At 39.2% G+C, this 20,340-nt stretch overlaps 1 non-coding gene and 1 pseudogene across 1 annotated transcript; one reads left to right on the top strand and one right to left on the bottom strand.

Moving 5' to 3' along the window:
• Nucleotides 1-2,571: 2,571 nt before the first annotated feature.
• Nucleotides 2,572-20,340, bottom strand: part of LOC137983629 (uncharacterized) — a 60,718-nt pseudogene continuing 42,949 nt past the window's right edge.
• Nucleotides 14,433-14,505, top strand: Trnas-acu (transfer RNA serine (anticodon ACU)). The gene has a single exon. It is a non-coding gene; the product is annotated as a tRNA-Ser (tRNA).

The raw sequence follows: 20,340 nt of genomic DNA, 5'->3' as shown, positions 1-20,340 counted from the left end.
TTGTTAATAGACTTTTTTTTTTTAATTTTCCGTTCTAGTCTATGTAAACAAGTGAGGTTATTCTACTTTTATTTAAATTATATGATATATGTAAGGCGCATTAGAATATGATTATTATAACTTATAGCGCTATAAAAGTCAAGTTAAGTTAAGTTGACACAGCAGGAGCTACACATACATGTAGTCCATACGAGATCAAAGATCTTATCTCTGTATACTTTTGTTGAGGGTTTTTTGTTTAAATCAAAAATATATGACATGACCAGATATGTGCAGAGATGCTCGTAATTAGATGTGCAACTATTTTTATACGCATCACAGAGTGTCCCCTTGCTCTTCTTCCCAACTTCAACCTCACTCGCGTCTGGAAAGATTGACAATGAACGTCACAAAGTGTACCCTAAACTCTGATTTTCAAGTGAAGACAAACAGTTGCCTTTACTTTTACCAGGAAATAACACCAACCCATAAGCAGCGGCCGCGGAGTACGTTTGAAAGTGAAGGGGGGGGGGGGGGGGGGGAAGAGTTGGGCAGTGTTTTGGTATGGATCACGGAAGTGTGAGGGGAGGGGGGAGGTTTACGAGAAAAAACACAATAGGAGAAAAGTGGTGGAGGAGGCTTAGCCCACCCTCCCCCCAGCCCCTCCTGTTGTTGCTAAATTAATAGTAAATATGCTTATACTTAGAGGAACACTTTGTGTTAGAGGTCAAAATTGGGGTGCCTTGTAATTACCTGCATTTCTGAAGGTAAGTGTGCTTGACCTGGCGAAAACAGTCTTACTTTGCTGCCATTTGCAGCCATCCAGTGGTTCAGCAGGTGTACATGTCGTGGTTCAAATATTTCTTTGGTTCAAAACTTTGCAAATCAGTTCAAATTTGAATTTGCCTAAATATTCAATCACCACTATAATCTGAAACAAAGGAAAATCACAATTGAAGTGGCTTAAAAAATAAATAAATAAATAAATAACCAGGGAAATATTAACCATAACATACACACTGAACGTCAGTGGAAGCAAACTACTTTTGGTTTTGTTGATTTTTACAGTGCATTTACAGTCAAACCAAGTGAAGCGTACCCCTTAAGATTGCATTAATGAAGTGATTATTTAAAACTTGAACCCGCTAGTCGTTTCAAGAATGCAATAATGAATTGATTATTCGAATATTGAACTCGCTCGCTCGATCCAAGAATACGGCTAAATTCGCTAACGGATTCCGTTTTCGAAAAATCAATTCACTGTTGCGACTAGTAGGTTTCAAACCTACTAGTCTTTTCTAGAATGCAATGATGAATCGATTTTTCGGAAACGGAACCCGTTAGCCGTATTCTTGGATCGAACGAGCGAGTTCAATATTCGAATAATCAATTCATTATTGCATTCTTGAAACGACTAGCGGGTTCAAGTTTCAAATAATCAGTTCATTAATGCAATCTTGAGGGGTACGCTTCACTTGGTTTGACTGTAAAGCGAAAATATGTTTATTTAAGGTTGGGAGCACTTTATAACGAACCCTGTCCTGCAGATAATAGAACTTTTGTTTGTTTTATCAGATGCATGTTGAAAAACAACGGCAGATAACGATGAGGGAGAGACAGAAGACACAAGCAGCAGCTGCAGCACTAGCAGCCAGTTTAGCAACCTTTACAGCACGCTTGTCTGCGGATGAAAAAAACAAGACTCCATCTGCTGTTCCTACTTCAGCCACACCTGGACTACTACTACTACTACTACTACTACTACTACCACTACTACTACTACTACTACTACTACTACTACTACTACTACTACTACTACTACTACTACTAATAATAATAATAATAATAATAATAATAATAATAATAATAATAATAACAAGTACATCTCTCAGTTCTTCTGGTGGCCCCAGGGGGTGGTAGTAGCTTTCCCTGTATCGTGAAGTAGTCACTTACGCACAATGTTGCTACCATCAAGGATCATGTGTTTTTGTTTGTTTTGTTGCAGCGAGACCAAATGCTAGCTGCACACGAAATGTTCAAAAATTCAAGCCGTCTGAGTCGAGCAGAGAAAGCTCTTATTCTGGGAATTCTGGCAGGTGGCCGAGGTAAAATAAAGTCTAAAAACTTCTATTTACTCACAGCAGTATTTATTGTAAAGCATGCAACTGGTAGGGCCGTGTGTAGAAGGAAAGATTAGGAGCTCGACTTGTGCAAGGGGCAGCGTTTTGTCCTATTCTCGACTCTCCATGGGTATTGTCTCTTAACATATATAAAGAATATAAAATATTATTATTGTTGTTGTTGTTGTTGTTGTTATTATTATTATCATTATTATTATTATTATTGTTATTATTATTATTATTATTATTATTATTATTATTATTATAATACTTGGGCTGGCTTTCACCTTGACATAAATAACCTTACCAAATCATTAAGGAGGAATTTGTTCCCTTCTAACGTCATCGAGAATGTTTTAGAAAATTCCTTAATCACTTTACCCCCGATTCCACTCAGGGTGCTATTCGTAAAGACAATTGTTTGTATTTTAAATTACCGTACATCGGTCCTTTCTCTATCGCAACGCAACGCAGAATTAAGAAATTAGTTAGCACTTTTTGCCCTGACGTAGACATTAAGTTGGTGTTCACCCCGTGTAAAATCAGGAGATGGTTTGGGTTCAAGGATCCCATCCCTACGGATTTACGTTCGCGAGTCATTTATAGGTTTTCATGTGCAGGCTGTAGTGCCTGTTACGTTGGTGAAACCAATAGACACATGCAAAGATTATCACATCTTTAAACACCTGAGAAGTTCTGACAATCGTCGCTCCCTTTGCTCAGAAGATTATTTCAAAATTCCCAACTCTGCTTCCACAAGCTTTCAATGCACATCCTTTGGGAGCAGCCGTCTTTAAATTCCCAAGTCAAACGTCTTAATGTATCCCTTTCATATTAATTAGTCTCCTTTCTAAGCTTAAATAGTTCCACTCTTTTTTTTTTTGGCTCGCGCCGTCATCCTTAATTGTTATCGTTAATATCTCACTTTGTTATACTATTTATTGCATATTTTCATTTTATTTCTCAATGTACAACTGACGATGCATGGCGTCTCATCTAAGAATGAACTTCAAAAACATCGTGTGGTTCATCAAAGCAATATCCTACTTCGCGCTGCTACGAAGCCTTAGTTATTATTATTATTATTATTATTATTATTATTATTATTATTATTATTATTATTATAAGTATAAAGAAACTAAAACCCTGGAAAGACAAACTAGTTGAGTTTGTACAAAGCATGGTTAAACGTTAACACTTCAGCTTAGGAAGCAAATCCTTAACAGAGGGAGATTAATTTGAACCTAGAACATGCACATGTTAGCCTTGCACCCTCAACTATAAGACTACACTGACTCGTGGAAACTTCACAGACAGCAAAGGCTGTAAAAAAAAAGAAAAGTTGTGCTGGATCAGTTTCTGAACAAATTTCTTGTCGAAAGAGAACAATGATACGCACAGTCATCTGGACAATTTAAGGAACTGTCTTTACGAGCACCAGAAAAATACAGGTAGTTACAGCGGGATTCAATTTTACGAAATGTGCAATGCTCACCCAACGGAGCTATGACGCAACTCAGTTGGGAGAAGGTCGATAGGGACCCTTAAATCCGAGGATAAGGACGACTAAAAGTCATTAGTATACACACACATATGATTACACAAAATCGCGCGCTCTCATTGGCTCGCTATCTCGGATTATCAGCCGATAATCGCCTCGAGGAACAAAATGGCTACCAGTAGTCGTTTTGCCACCGTAAGTGAAGATGATTTTGCGTTGAAATGCTTTTTTTTTTCTCTTTTTTGAAATAATCACCTGTGTATTTATACTAAAAGAATTATTCGCCTCAGGCTCAGTGATTACCGGTGAATATGCACCTCGACTTCGTCTCGGTGAATATTCACCGATAATCACTTCGCCTTCGGCGAATAATTGTTAATTATCGTCATCACAGCCTCGGATCTTAAGTCTCCGCATGACCCGAGGCTCTGGGAACCTCTTTGTAGGAGAACATGCGCAGTAGGGTTTTTATAACCAAAGATTGGCTATTTGAACCTTACAGGGCCTGCTCACTCCTCGTGCTTACATGAATGCACCAACTAGAGACTCTTTTCGTTGTTCTTCGCGAAAACCAATGAGAAGACACTTGTCTTAAGGGTTTCTCAGAGCTCTCCTCTCCCTCACTTAGTAATGCACAAAAGAGAGGAGCTCTGGGATCGAGATTGGACTAAGTGCCAGTTTTGTGTTCTGAGCACGCGCACTTCGAAAATCTTGTCTTCCAAACCTAAAGCGAATGTTCCGTACGGAAATCTCGTATTTGTTCTCGTCCTCCGATCTAAAGCCCCTAATGTGTTGGGCTCATGTGTTCCAGTGAAACGACTCAATGGCTGAAATGTTTATATTTGAAGAACAGGATATAGACGAAAAATAGTAATATTGTGCGAGGATCATTACTCTCTTTCCTCTCTTGCCCGCACTACAAATATAAACATTTCTCTCAAACGTCTTGTGCTGCGTCGGTGGGAGAGTCAAACACAAAAATTTGGTTTTATAAAACGAGTTTAAAAAGGTCGAATTCCCTTCCTGAAAAGACTGAATGGTTAACGTTTTGAGCGTTAGCCTTTAGTACAACACTGAGTTGGCCGATTTGCTCTAACACATTGCAGCAAAACGCCTGATGAGCTTCTTTTGGGCTCTGGCCTTAGGTCCAACGATTACCTCCAAGGGAGGATCCGTTTAAAAACGTTTTGACAAATTAGTATGAAATACGCTCAACTGGACCAAAGGGCCCTGTCAGTTCCTCTGCTTGAGCCAGTGCAGCAGCACCCGAGTCACCGATTTCATTGTCAGACAAATACAAGTTTGTTAGCGTTGAATTCATTTCCATTGCTTTAGCTAGTTCAGCAGCACCCAAGTCACCGATTTCATTTAAAGATAAATCCAACTTTGTCAGCGTTGAATTAATTTTCATTGCTTGAGCCAGTTCAGCAGCACCCGAGTCACCGATTTTATTGTCAGACAAATACAACTTTGTCAGCGTTGAATTCATTTCCATTGCTTTAGCCAGTGCAGCAGCACGCGAGTCATCGATTTCATTGCGAGACAAATCCAACTCTGTCAGTGTTGAATTGATTTCTATTGCTTTAGCCAGTGCAGCTGCACCCGAGTCACCGATTTCGTTAGAAAACAAATTCAACTGTGTAACCGTTTGTTGCCATTGCATCAGCCAGTATAGCAACGCCACTGTCATATATCCGCTGTCGACACAAAATATGCTGAATTTCAAGAAGCGAACCAAGAGAACCCGCCAATTCTATTCCAAAGGTACCCTGTTCTTTTTCACATTCCTTAATACAATTCAATGCAGTGCATAGATAGTCACCACGTTTCGTCTCGTCAGTTAATTGGTTGATTTGACTTGCTACACTTGCCATAAGTGCCATGGCTTTTGCCTCGCACCATTGAGCCAAGATACCACAGGTAAAAATAAGCACCTGTTGAGACTTTGTGTCGGCAACTAAGCCATCAAGACTAATTTCTTCATCGACTAGCTGGCAACTGAGATAATATGCAGCGAAGAACTCCTGAAAGCTCTTGTGTAGAAACCCATAACACCGGCTCGGTGTTCGTTTGCTGCGTCCAGGCTGAACTGACAGAAATCCCAATTCAGGTATTAAGTTGCTGGTACAATTTCGAAAAGCACTATCGTCGAAATACATCTCATCCTTGAGCAAGCCATTCAACGCTATACAACCAAGATACTTTAATTCAGCATGGTATAAATGTGTTAGGTCTTCGTCCGTTTCTGGTAATTCTTTCTTTTTCCTATACCTTCTCAGCACACACTGCACTATTTCGACGTAAAGCAGAGTTCTACCTTTTGGCAAATCTCCTTGAAAGTCTTCGCAAAGGAGGCAAAGAAGTGTTGCATTCAGTGGATTTGCAGTTACTTCCCTAAGGCTTGCGTCTGTGCGCAGCTTGTCCAAGAGCTTTTCAGCCAGATGCTCCTCGGTCTTGAAATATCTGGAAACAAAATCTTCTGCATCGTATTTGGTAAATCCTTCGACCTCTAACAGGGTGTCGCAGCATTCGCGTACTTTGATTCCAGCTTCGTGTCGTGCTGTAACCACTAAATAACATTTTGGAAGTATTCGTCCTTGAATAATCTCTTTATAGACGGGTAATTTATGGGTTGGTAACTCATCCAATCCGTCAAGTACTAGCAAAACCTTTGGCTGATGGTCCTGAACGAAGGTGAAGAACTTCTCTTTATCTTCTCTCTTTATGTCTTTTGGTAAAAGCTGGTCATCAATAGCCTCCCATAAATCAGAGTTAACGTCCTTACATTTCAACAACAGCAACACTTGGACATCAGGAAACGAATCTTCAGCTTTACAGTTCTTGGCCCAGTCATAAGCAACCTTGTTACAATAGGTTGTCTTTCCAATGCCTGGCTGTCCTTCAATCAAAATCTTTCTGGGTTGTAAACATTCCTCATGTGGTTTGAAGATTTCCAACATGTTGACAATGGAGTCAGTCTTAACACCGCGTTCTTTTTTCCTACTGACCATTTTAAGCCTAGTAAAAATGTTGTCAAGATGGAATCGGAACTCTTCGCACCACGGGAAGGGCGCAAGCCATCCTTCACGGCTTTTGTACAGTTGTCGAATAACGTCGATAAGGACAACCACTGGCCCATAAGCATCTGAAAGAGAGAAATTCATTAATTGAGAATAAAAACGCCGTTGTTCTCCCAGCGTTGAATACTTGAGAATGATACCTATTCCTTACTTCTGTTGAGGTCGACTGTACTTACAACTGATAGTGAAGTATTTGAGAGAAAGAGCCATATATATATTGAACTTTGGGTTGTGACGACTCCTAGTCTATATCGCAATTCAACAAGTAAGTTCGGGAGTTGTAAAGAAAGCCAAAAAAAGAATTCCAACCCATGAGTATGCAATTGTCATATGCTGCTCTATCATTCGATCCCACACGCAATCTGGAAGTAAGTCTGTTGCGCGTTCATACTACAGAAATGTATTATCCCCGATGGCTGAAATGGTAGAGTATTGCAATGCAATCACAAGGTCAGAGTCCCTTTCAGACCTGAATTTGTTTCTTCTTTGCAAGTCGCCCTGAATCCAGTGATCATTTTCAATTCCAGTCAGTACAAATAATGATGCATTTTCCACTTCCACGGCTTACTTGGAAGTTAAAAAATGTTCAAAAAGAGGTTTTGCCATTCCTGCTGGGTCAGTACTTCTCTTATTACAATGGAGTACTGTATTGACGCCAGAAAAAAAGTTGCGTTGCAAGTTTGTTTGACAAAATTAAGCTAGAGGGCAATACAATACTATACATACTTAATTGGCCACTCCCCAAACCAATAAACCACAATCAATGAAACGACACAACGGAGCAACAACAACACCTGTTACGAATCCCAACTAGCCAGGGAAAATCAGTTGGCTATTTACAAGTGCAGCCGAGAAGTTGTAGCAGGGACTACCATGAACAAATTCAACGAGTGGTCAGAACGGATCTTGAACCAGCGATCTCTGCCCCAACCAATGAGCTGCACTCGAACAGTGCTTGTCTCATTATCATGCAGTACTGTATTGAATTGAGACCTCAAAAAAAAGTAAAGTTTCCGTGATTAAATTTTATCTAGAGATGACCGTCAATACCCTCTACGTAAGTACATTTTCCTTTATGCACAACTTATAAAGGAGGGCCCACTTAAGATACCCTAATGCGATTTCTAACAACTTCTGTCACTCCATCTCATAAATTATGCGAGTTTTATTTCAACTTAACTGTACCTCCATTCTCTCCAAGCTTAGCATTCAGGCTGTCTCCGTGCGATTTCAACTGCTTCAGCATTTCTTTAAAAAGTAAAATAAGGGGTGACCCGGTGAGTATTGAGATTTTTGATCTTTTGGGAATAAATGGTTTCTGGAAGATCAGCGATTGGGTTTCGAATTACAGAATCAAATGTTGCCTTAGGGTCATTTAGCCATGTTCGTATGCTGGCGAAAAATGTTATTCGAAAAACTATAGCCAATGAACTTTGTTCGTACAACCCTCATTTTTTTTCTCTCTCATCTTTTAAATTTTCTTTTAAAAGAAAGCTACCAGGTAATTTTTTTAAGTTTATCGTAATTAGCAGTTACATGTAGTAGGTTGACTGCTAATGATTCAGACAAGCTATTTCATTATACATAAGCAGTCTTGCAAAACTAGAGCAGGAACTGGCAAGTACACCATGTTGATTGTTTTGCTCAGTTAGTTGAGCATCGGACTTCCCTGCTGAAGGCTGTGGGGTTAAATCTGAGTCTATCATTAAACCAGAGAAGAAATCGTTGCGTTATGCTAAGTACACGTAATTGCTGGTTTTCACTCACGTGATCAACAGCCATGTTTTTCAACAAAAACAAAAGAAAACGTTTGCATAATAATAGAGTTGAATTCCCGTAGGATTTGGTCGGGGCTCCAACATGGCCGCCGTCTCTTTGTTTAGGGGCTCCAACATGGCGGCCGTGACGTCATGTGAAAACCGAGAATTGGATAAAAAGACAGTGATACTATATCACTTGCCACACAAAGGGCAATCGGATGGTTTTCTTTTTTTTTTTTTGACTGGCATATGCACTCTTTGGCGATAGAGAACATGGAAAGTAGTTCGTGTTGAATCGCTTAGGTTTTCGTTTAGGGAATTCAGGAAAAAAATATTTTCCTGTATGATAATGTTATTAAGTTCCAAGTGGCCATACTTTGTAGCTCTTTCATCAAGCTCGTACTACCTCACAATTTTCACGATGTACAGTTCTGTTGTTAAGGACAAGAATTTTACCAGTATATCAAGGCCGACCTCTTTCTGGAACTCTAAACATGCTTCTGTTTTCAAGAATATTTACAAATGATCTACCGTAATTATTGTCAGTGACTTAAGAAATATCATTTTCAAATAAACTCTTTCCTCGAATAACCGCTGCCTTTGAATAAACGCCGCCTAGTACACGCTCAAAATTTAGTGAACGCCTTGGCGTTTAATCGAGTAAATACGGTAAGTTGAGGATTTGAAATTGTTTCCTAATAAAATAGCATTAATATCTGAAAATGGCCAAACCCTGTTACAACCATGTACATGTATGCCATTCTCCAATAAAAACACTGACATTTACTTATGAAATAAGAGCCATATACATGTGGGCCTACCTTCCATCTCCCTGAACTTGTCTATCAAAGTTTTTGAGATTTCTTTGGGAGTAAAAGAAACAGTTTTTAAGTGACCCTTTGAAAACACTTTGAAGGAAAAAAAGAGAAAATGGCTCACGCTCGATCCCCTCTGTAAAGCTCAGTTAACTCAATAAATCAATGAAACGCATGAACTCACCATGTGTCTTTTTTAGCGTGTCTTTGCTCCTGCCTTCATCTGTTTGAAGCCTCTTCAGGATGTCTTAATCAAATCGGATCAATCGATATATTAATCAATCAATGAAATAAAAATGTTAATAAAGAGCACAATAATAGGTTCAAAGAGGGATGAAAGGCAAAGTATATAACGCTAATTGCGAAGAAAAAAAGCAAACAGAAATAAATGAAGAGGACTTGACATAATACTTTAATAAAAACAGAGATAGAGAATGCTACGACATTGATATGTTAACAAAGAACTGAGCATTTGGCAAGACTTCCGCGCAGGACTCTATTTCAACATGTATGTCCTCCGTACTTTTAAGATTACAATAGCCGTTCAGTGCACTTTTTTCTTGAAAATGTAAAGTCTTTTTCGTCTAAATAAACATAGGTCAAATGGACTCTGATTATGTAAGAGATAAATACCGAGAACACAGATATTAAGTCATACATACATATTGTATATACATCCCGAGGACCATAGGCGGAAGGGTTGTTAAGTTATCTGACTTCCTTTAGAATAATGGCTTTTCTCTACAATTACATATATGAAGATCGTGTAAGATTTTGGTTTGATATAAAACATTTTTTCTGAAGGCAAATATTTTCTCCATTGGGGCCATTGGACACTTTTGATGGTATAGATGGTGTGACATGGCGAAACAGGGCTACATGTGCTGGCAGGAGCATTTCTTAATGACTTGTGGAATTTCTACTTCCTTTGTGTTTTATTCGGAAGCTTTTTTTCCAGGTATTTTAGACGGATTTTCAAATGAATTGTACAAGAATCCTAAACAATTTCGCTAATGGATTTTGACTCGGTTTGGAAATTTTTTGGGGCTATGAAATCATCTCTGCATTGACGAGTTCTAAGAAGCTCTCCTCCAGGTCATGAATGGGGCACAGAGTTAAGGTCTGTCACTCCCCCTCTGCTCCAGGGCATCTGCAAATCCTATTAGTAATTCAGGCTTCCCACTGACATTTTTGGAAAATCTGATAGGAAAAATATGCTGTTCAAGTTCATGACATAGGAAAAATATAGGAATTTTAATAGATCTTATACAATGAATAGAAAGCAACAAACTCACTTGTCTGAGCTTTTAATTTGTTTGATCAAACTTGGCGAAATAAAGATTTGGGGGCCACGGTTTTAGCTACTTTTTTTAAAAATTTAATTTTTTAAATATGTTCTATTTATATGGGGTGGGGGCAAGGGAGAGGTGCGCACCTCCTGCACCACTACCCCCCCCCCCCACCCCCCTTCCAGGGATCCACCCCTGAATATAGAAGGATTTCTTGAAATATACTCTTTATAGGTACCTATACATATTATTAGATGAATAGGAAATACAGATTGCCATTATTATCAGTTACCCTTGCACACTGTATTCCAAAAAAAATGGTACCTACCTTCCATCTCATTGAGCTTTTCCTTTAAGCCTTCTTCACTGGACTTCATCTGTTTCAGCATCTCTTTGAAAAGTAAAAGAGACAGGCAGTGAACGAAACTTGATAACATTCTTTTTTCCGGAAGGGTCTTGCTTGATCCCCTACGTAAGCACTTGCAGCAAAGGTAGCACTTCGATTGGTGACGCCAGGACTGAGGAGAATATCTTTTAACCAGAAAAAATAACACATTCAAAAAATCAATAAAATGCATGAACTCACCATGTGCCTCTTTTAGTGTGTCCTGACTGCTGCCTTCATCTGTTTCAAGCATCTTTAGGATGTCTAAATCAAATTGAATAAATCTATATAGTAATCAATCAATAAAGTAAAAGAGAAAATGCCAATACAGAGCACAATACTACGAATAAAGAGGGGTGAAAGGCAAAGTATAATTATTTTCTCTAATTACCAAGAGCAAAAAGAAGACAGAGCTGATAGAGGAAGAGGACTTGACATGAAATATGTTCATAAAAACAGAGATAGAGACTGCTTTGTCATTTACATGCTAACACAAACGCACTTGGCAAGATTTCCGCACGGGCCTCTACTTCAACAAGCATGTGCGTCTTGTTTAAATATCAGCTTGGCAGTTGCATGCATTTTTTCTTTAAAATTTATGGTCCTTTTTGTCTAAGTGAACATACATGTAAGTGAAATAGACTCTGGTTATGCAAGAGGCAAATACCGGGAACATACGTCTTAATCCATACATATATACATTCTGAGGGCCAGAGGCGGGAGGGATGTAAGGTTATCTCACTTTTCTTTAAGAATAATTGTTTTTCTCTACAATTATGAAGATCGTGAAAGCCCACTTAAAAATAAGAGCGTGGTTTGATATAAAGCATTTGTTTTGAAGGCAAAATATTCCTTGATCCAGCCTATGGGAATGTCACCCTTTTTTATGGTATAGACGGTGGCAAAATAGGGCTGCATGTGCTGGCATGACCATTTCTTCATGGCTCGTAAAAATTTCAACTTTCTATGTGTTTTATTCGGAGGCCTTTTCTGATATTTTGGACGGATTTTCGAATGAATTGTTCGAAAACAATCCTGAAAAATAATTTAGCTTTGCTTGTGGCTCGGTTTGGCTGCTTTTTGGACTATAAAATCACGACTGAATTTGGAAGGGGGGGAGGGGTCTAAGAACCTTTCGTCCAGGTTACGAATAGGGCAAAGATTTAGGGTCTGTCACTCTCCCTCTGCTTTAGAGCATCTGCAAATCCTACCAGTAATTTCAACAAGATTTTAATGGCAGCCATCTGAATCTGCACCATAACCATATGAAGTATCCCACTTACTATTGTAAGTCCCTTTGAGTATTTGGTCAAACGCTACTTAATTGCCATAATATTATAAGTAATCCATGCGCACCATATTCCAATAAAAACAATCACTCCAACCTACCTTCCATCTCATTGAGCTTTTCCTTTGTGCTATCTTCGCAGAACTTCAACTGTTTCAGGATCTCTTTGAAAGGTAAAAGAGACAATCACTAACCAAACTCTAATAGTTGTTCCTTTTTTTTTTCAGGAAAGGTTTGCTTGATCCCCGAAGTAAAGAAGAAAAGTATTGCTTTGATGGGTGACCCTAGGAGAATATCTCTTCTCCAGAAAAATAGCACACTCCGCAAATCGTTAAAATGGATGTCAATTCACCTTGGATCTCTTTTAGCGTGTCTTTGCTTCTGCCTTCATCTGTTTCAAGCCTCTTCAGGATGTCTAAATGAAATCAAATCGAATCAAACGATTGATTAATCAATCAAAATTTAAAAAAAATATGATACGAAAGAGGACATTGATTTGTTGGGAGAGGGTGATTTTAAAAATGAAAAGAAAATTACAGGGTCAGTTCATCACAAGTTTGCTTGTTTGCTGAAGTTGTTCTTCTTGTTTCAGTATGAACCATAATACTCAGTAATTTGCAGTGTGGCAATGCCAGCAAAATACGTTTGAAGTTGGAAATTAACGTGCAGAGACCATTACTTAATTTCAAATATTGAGTCCTCTTGTATTTCTTTTTTGCAGCAAGGAAAAAATATGTTCATCTGTTTGTTGAGCTGATCTCACCGTTTGTTTTCATAATTTTTTATAACCACCTTAGAAGCTTGCACAGTGGCCTACTTGGCAAGCTCAGGGTTAAGACTACGGCAATCTACCTTGTGTCAAACAATATGAGTCAAAAAATGCACCGGAGCACCGTCTCTCTAATTCCAGCATATCGTGTAGTTACAGTAATGAAATGAAACACAGTAGCCTTATTCTTGTTCACTATGCCATCAGACTAAACAGAGGCAATCAGCTTGACGTGACTTTTAAGTTACAACAAAGGCAAGGCCACCCAGTACAAAAAGTAATAATGCTAATAATAATAATAACTGGCTGTCCTGAATTTGCAAAACTGACTATCTGGAGAGGCACAATAAGGCAGCTGCATATATCCATGGGAAGGCGTGCCAGCAGCAGTAGATTATTGACGTCCCAGAGAGGTGGTATGAACATAAGCCCAAGACGTTCACCGAAAACGAAGAAGTCACAATTCTCTGGGATATACAGATACATATGGATAGGTAATTGTTAGCGAAAAAGCCTGATATAGTGATCAAGGACCATGCCAACCAAAACACCTCAACGAACGTCATTGAAGAGCTCTCGAAATACAAAGACCTTGTGTTGAAACCACGAGAATGTGGGGTATGAGGACAGAGACTGTTCCCGTTTATTGTTGGTGCGCTTGGACTTATTAAAAAAGGAATGGACCAGAATTTAGGAAAGATCCCTGGAGCCAGTAACATCAATGAGCTGCAAAAGATCATCCTCCAAGAAACGGTGCACTTACTAACAATGTTCCTGTCCATCAGATGAAAAACTTCCCTGGTACCTCAGGACCAATTTCTCCTCAACTTGGACTGTGAATCAATTTGCGATCCTCCTGGGGGTGATACGTTGTTGGCTCAAGGGATCTACTTAACCGGCTCTTTACATTAACTACCCTTGTCCGCCTGTGAATCACATGTTGATCCAGCGTTATCACATAGAAAAACTGATCCTTAGGGAGACCCACGTAAATGCCACACATTAAGTGATCAATCAGCCTTGGGGCCAGCATGGTTGTCCTGGTAGTGTAGTGGTCATCACACCCGACTAGTGATCAGGGGGACGTGGGTTCAAATCCCACTCACGACAATTACAGTTTTCCCCAGAAGGTGTCCGGTGTTAAGTTTCCTGTAGCTTTCTATGTATTCGTAAAGGTAGGTATGTGATGGTCGCTATTTGTACACTCAAATTACTTAACATTTGGAGCAAAGCGTTGTGTATCCTTCGGATCCTGCTAGCTTGTAACTACATCGTTGGATTTCCAGCCTTGTTGATTCAAAAAATAGAATTTGTTATTAGCTGGTAGCCTATGAATCATCCTCCGATGACCCGATTTCGATATACCTCCTGTTCCTGAATGTTAAATGCCGAGGAACCTCGTGGCTAACCAATAACCTCTTTGACTGTTCTTTTGCCAGCAGGGTTGTCGTGATGGTGCAGTGGTTAGCACATCCGACTACTAACCGGGGGAACAGGGGTTCGATTCCCACTCACGGCATAGCATGTTTTTCATTTAAAATGGATCAGTTAGTAGATCGCTGTCGCTATCTGTACACTCAAATCACTTAACATTTGTAGCAAAGCGTTATGTATCCTTCGGAACGTACTACAATCTTGGACAAATCTCTTGGGAAAAATTGTAGCTTAATCATCATTTGACATGCACTTACAAAGTCTATTGGTCCTTTTCCCCCTCCCCCAGACCAATGTTGACAATTTGATGCAAAAGGATCCTGTCTAGGTCCGGTCTAGGTCTAGGTCCCCTATTATATATCATCTACTCTTCAAAACTATTCCATGTAATTGAAAGACATCTTCCAAACTCTCATTGCTATGCGGATGATTCACAATTATATCTTTCCTTCAGGCCTGACGTGTTGTCTAGCCAACAAGATGCTACATTAGCCATGCAAAATTGTATAAAGGACATACGCTTGTGGATGGAACATGACAAACTCCTTCTCAATGATGAAAAAACGGAATTTCTTATCATAGGAACCCGAGAACAGTTAACTAAAGTTAATATTTCTTCGATTACCGTGGGCGATTCTGATGTAATGAGATCGTCAGTTGTGACAAATCTCGGTGTTTTTATTGACGACAAGCTGTCGATGAACTCCCACGTAAACAAAATTTGTAATACATCATTCTATTATCTTCATAACATTATGCGAATAAGAAAACATTTATCGCGTAAATCCACCGAGACCTTAATTCATGCGTTTGTGTCTAGCCGATTAGATTACTGTAACAGCTTACTCTACGGACTTCCACAAGTACAAATTGAAAAGCTACAAAGAGTTCAGAATGCAGCTGCGAGACTAATTTTTAAGGAACCGAAGTTCAGTCATATCACACCAGTCTTATATCAGCTTCACTGGCTTCCAATTAAGTACCGCATTGAATTTAAAATTCTGCTCTTTACCTTTAAAGCTATTCACGGCATGGCACCTGACTATATCTGTAAATTGATCAGTCGGAAATCATCAACTAGATATTTACTCAGATCTAGCGGAAGAATTATGCTTGAGACTCCTAGTGGCAAGATACTCTCAACACTTGGAGGAAGAGCTTTTTGTTACGCAGTTATTATTATTATTATTATTATTATTATTATTATTGTTATTATTATTATTATCTATACATTAATTTATTTTTAATTATAACTGCTTGTAATTGTATTCATTTTTATTTATTTTATTAAATTGTAAAGCGCATTTGATCATGTTCGCCATGAAAAATGCGCTATATAAGTTTCAATTATTATTATATTTAAAATATACTGTGCAAGCCTTTGCCCGTTTTGAACCAACATTGAAATGGGGCGAGGGGGGAAAGTGGGAATAATTTAATCGTTATCACACAGACAAACGAGAGCGTCACATTTTCCCAATGAGTTTTTTTCCAAGATTGTAGCTTGCAAGTACATCGTTGGATTTCCAACCTTGTTGATTCAAAAAATAAAATTTTGTTATTAGCTAGTAGCCTATGAATCATCCTCCGATGATCCGATGTACGTCTCGTTCCTAGATGTTAAACGCCGAGGAACCCTGTGGCTAACCAATAACTACCTTGATTGCTCTGTTGTCAGCGGGGTTGTCGTGATGGCGCAGTGGTTAGCACACCCTCCTACTAACCTGGGGGACGCGGGTTCGATTCCCACTCACTGCATATCACGGCATGTTTTTCATTTAAAATGGATCAGTTAGTAGATCGCTGTCGCTATTTGTACACTCAAATCACTTAACATTTGTAGCATTTGTGTATCCTTCGGATCCTACTAGCTTGTGACTACATTGTTGGATTTCCAGCCTTGTTGATTCAAAAAATAGAATTTATTATTAGCTGGTAGCCTATGAAGCATCCTCCCATGATCCGATATACGTCCTGTTTCTGATTGTTAAACGCCGAGGAACCCCGTGGCTAACCAATACTCTCTTTGATTGCTCTGTTGCCACAGAACAAAAAGATGCAATTATTGAGAAAGAATGTCTTGCAATATGCTTAGCATTTCAGAAATGGGACAATCTGCTTTACGGAAAGGCAGATATCACGGTTGAAACAGACCATCAAGCCCTTGAAAGAACTTTTAAGAAACCCCTTTACAAAGCACTAAGGCGTCTGCAAGCCATGCGCATGAGGCTGCAACGATGGTCATTCGTTGCGAACTACAGAAAAAGAGCACATCAAGTCATAGCCGACACTCTTTCAAGGGCTCCTCATCCTCAGCTTTCTGCAGCCAATCTCTCTGGAGGACACCTATTTAGAGTGGAATTGGAAACTATGGCAATGGACAATTCTGGGATCTCCAATCTTACCCTGGAAAATCTACGAGAGCAAACCGCAATGGACCCAGAACTGCAAAGGCTGTTCTTCCTCATGATGACTGGTTAGCCAACTGACGAACGAAAATTGGATCCCTTAGTGCGGTCCTACCTCACCTTCAAAGATGAATTATCTCTGGAAGATGGCATAATGTAATAGCAGGAGGCAATCATCCCAAAGTCGATGAGACTAGCCATGCTGGACAAAATTCCCAAAACAAACTTTGGAGCAGGGTCATGCATTCGAAGAGCCAAGGTGTCTCTATTCTGGCCCAGTATGACCTCTGATATCAAGAATAAGTGCATTTCATGCCCAGTATGTGCCCAATACGCTAGTTAAGCGCCTAAAGAGCCATGATATTCCAGAACGACCATGGTCATTAATTAGCCAAGATATCCTAAATGGCACTTAGTCAATACGTGCCACTACAGCGACTGGATAGAGATGGCCATTATATCCATTATACTCACATCAGCAGCAGTAGAGCTCATGAAAGAGCACTTTGCAAGGTTCGGGATACCTGATCGCGTTGTCACGGATAATGGGTGCCAGTTTATCAGCACCGAGAACAAGTAACTTGTTTCTGAGTATGGGTTCGAACACGTGACCCCCTTCCCATATTGGCCGCAAGGAAATGGTAAGGCAGAAGCTGCAGTTTAAACAGAAAAGAGGATGTATTAAAAGAACAGAGACTTTATATGGCGCTACTGGACTACCGGAATACCCCACAACAAGGACAGGAACACTCTCCAGCTCAAAGGTTACTCTCCCGCCGCACAAGGGGTATCCTTCCTATGATGCCTTCTCTTCTGTAACCTACTGTCGTGTATTCTGGAACCGTCAAAACTGCGATTGATGGGCGCCGTCCCAGAGCAAAACATTACTATGACATAAATTTGGGAGGCGTCCATGGTGCAATTCTGCCAGGACAGTGTGTATATGCAAAACCGAGTCCTCAGCACAAGCCTTTAGCCTGGCCCCATGGCATTGTAGAGAAAGTGCCCTCTCCAAGGTCCTGCACTGTGGTTACCCCTCATGGGAAAATACACAGTTTTGTAATCAGATGGTCTTCAGCAATAATGAAATATGGGTGCTTTGCCCATAAATAATAGTTGAACAAAAAATGTTTCTTTAATTAGTACCAGTAACTAAAACGCACTCTTCACAAACCCAAAGCAGAACATTTGAAATTTCTTTGGATAGTAAATGTTAGATTGTTTTAAATTTCTTACCCCAAGTATTGGGGCATTTGATCTCAATTTCTGCCTCAGGGGGAGGGGGTCTTGATGCTTTTTGACCAGGGTTTATATCGAATCCCCAGTCACCCTTCCCCGGTACCTGGGGGGTGGGAGTTTCAATTGACTGGTGCATAAGCTCAAAGTATATTTTCCCATAAAAAGTCTATAAATCGTACAACGAGCTTTGGCTGCCTGTGCGGGAACGAATGTTAATCGTTCGTCGTTTTCAAAGTAAAACAATGTACTTTTTGGCCAAGAAACGTCCGTTTTTGGTTTTTTTAATCTTTTTGTAATATTTAACTGAATAAATACATTTCATCTGTCGGGTCAGGAAGCCTTCTCTGTCGGGTTCCCGAGAAACGTATCTATTTTGACTACAGGGTGAACTATTTGCACAATCGTGAGATTGAGAGGCCATTTAATTGAAAATCTCTACATCTGAGAGACAAAATGCTGACAAGCACAAAAGTAGAATAAATGGTTAAATAATTATAAAGTCTGAATGTTTTTGGGTTAGAGTAAAGGGATATATTGTCAGGCAAATGATGTCATTTCATGACACTTAAAATTCGCAAAAAAATTGTAAACAATCTTTGCACTAGCAAGTCGTAGCAATAAATTGGATTAACCAGGAAGTTAAAGAAATATTGTTGTCTCCCCAAATAAACTACACCTTACACTATAATGACAAAACAGATATTTTTCTGAGGTTAAAACCTTGGCTACCTGTCAATCATTTGTCAGAGAAATAAAATTCCTGTCTCCTCGCGTATCACATTTCAACGCACGTATGCAAATTTGTTAACTCATTTTCACCGCCTCCCGATTGCTGCGAATTTTTTCTTCTTTCAAATATTAACAAAAATATGTCTCGTCAAGCGTTGCATCTTTTTTGTTCAAATAACCGCTAAAAATAAAGATTTTTAAACGATCTATCCGTGCTTTTTTTTTCATAATTTAATATTCTCTTTCAAAATTTGTACAACAATCAAAACAAAAATTGCAACGCACGCAACAAATTTAGTCGCATTTACCTCTTTGCCGAATTCTCATGCTTAACACAGGATTTGTTAGTTATTGTGAAAATCTTTCTCAATTCGTTAGCAATCATCCTTTCAAATTTAAAAGAAAAACGACCGGCCCGCGAATATTTTACGAGTTTTTTTCAATGGGATGTCAAAAGGCCAGGCAAGCGCATGTTATAGGTAATCGGGCGATCAAGTTGCGCATGTGTCCCGTTATAAATATTTTTTCACAAAATGTTTCCGAATCGTCAAGTATCACCACAGAAGACAAGAACATCATTCTAAAAGCTTATTCTACGCAAAAAGTAGGTTATGTAGGTGATTTTGAGAGTGGAAATCAAGGTTACGGTAGACGGCAAATACAAACTTACGAGGCGAAGATGGTATATTTAATTAAGTTAACACACCAGAAAGACGCTAACCACATTTTGACTCGAAACGTCTTTACTATTGCAATAAAAACCATCTAGTTAAGCTCGCATATTATAAAGCATGAGGAATTCACAGAGGCCGTCTTTTCCACGAAAAAGATTTTTTGAAAGAAAAAAAAACATATTTGCTATTAGAGACAAAAACCCCTTCCTATTTCATTACGCACTTGAAGAGAAGAAACTCAGTCATGTCAAATATACGCAATATTGCCACAAAATAAATTTCAGGATCAAACCGTTTCCATGAAGGACCTTTACCTTGAATAATGAAGCACAAAATAGACGATAAGCTTTTTTTCAAATAATTCTTGGCTGTGACATTTCCAATTATTATTTCTTTACCTGAAGACTGTGCAGAGTTCATCACAGATCCACTTAACGATTCGTTCTCTGTTTTTGTTGAACCCATAAGTTACCAGAGCATTTTTCATTTGCTTTCAGTGTTCTGCATAACAGCACACTTGGTAAAATATTAGAAATTCAGCTCACTTTGATTTCGGCTTGACGGGCGATAGATTGTTGTCGAAGTCCATTACTCGTCGCTTTTAAGATTCCAGACATTTTTTTCACCGCCTGTGTTGTTCATTCAATTGCCTTTCAATTATTGATCTCCATAAGGGTAAATTTTGTTTAAAGATCCACTAAGACGCCATTCGCGTTACAATATTTTCGACGCCATTGCAGGTTAAGTTAAATATTCTACCGTGTCCCCCAAAGAAATCTACGCATTTCCACTACCCTCTCGATCCAAAGAAAATACGCGCGTAAGGCTCTATGCTTAAAGATACCACTTAGCAGGGGAGTGACATGCAAG

The sequence above is a fragment of the Montipora foliosa genome, chromosome 13 (genome assembly GCF_036669935.1).
Source record: "Montipora foliosa isolate CH-2021 chromosome 13, ASM3666993v2, whole genome shotgun sequence".
Classification (NCBI taxonomy): Eukaryota; Metazoa; Cnidaria; class Anthozoa; order Scleractinia; family Acroporidae; genus Montipora; species Montipora foliosa.
The sequence above is the reverse complement of the archived record's forward strand: the minus strand, read 5'-3'. Positions and strand labels throughout refer to the sequence as shown.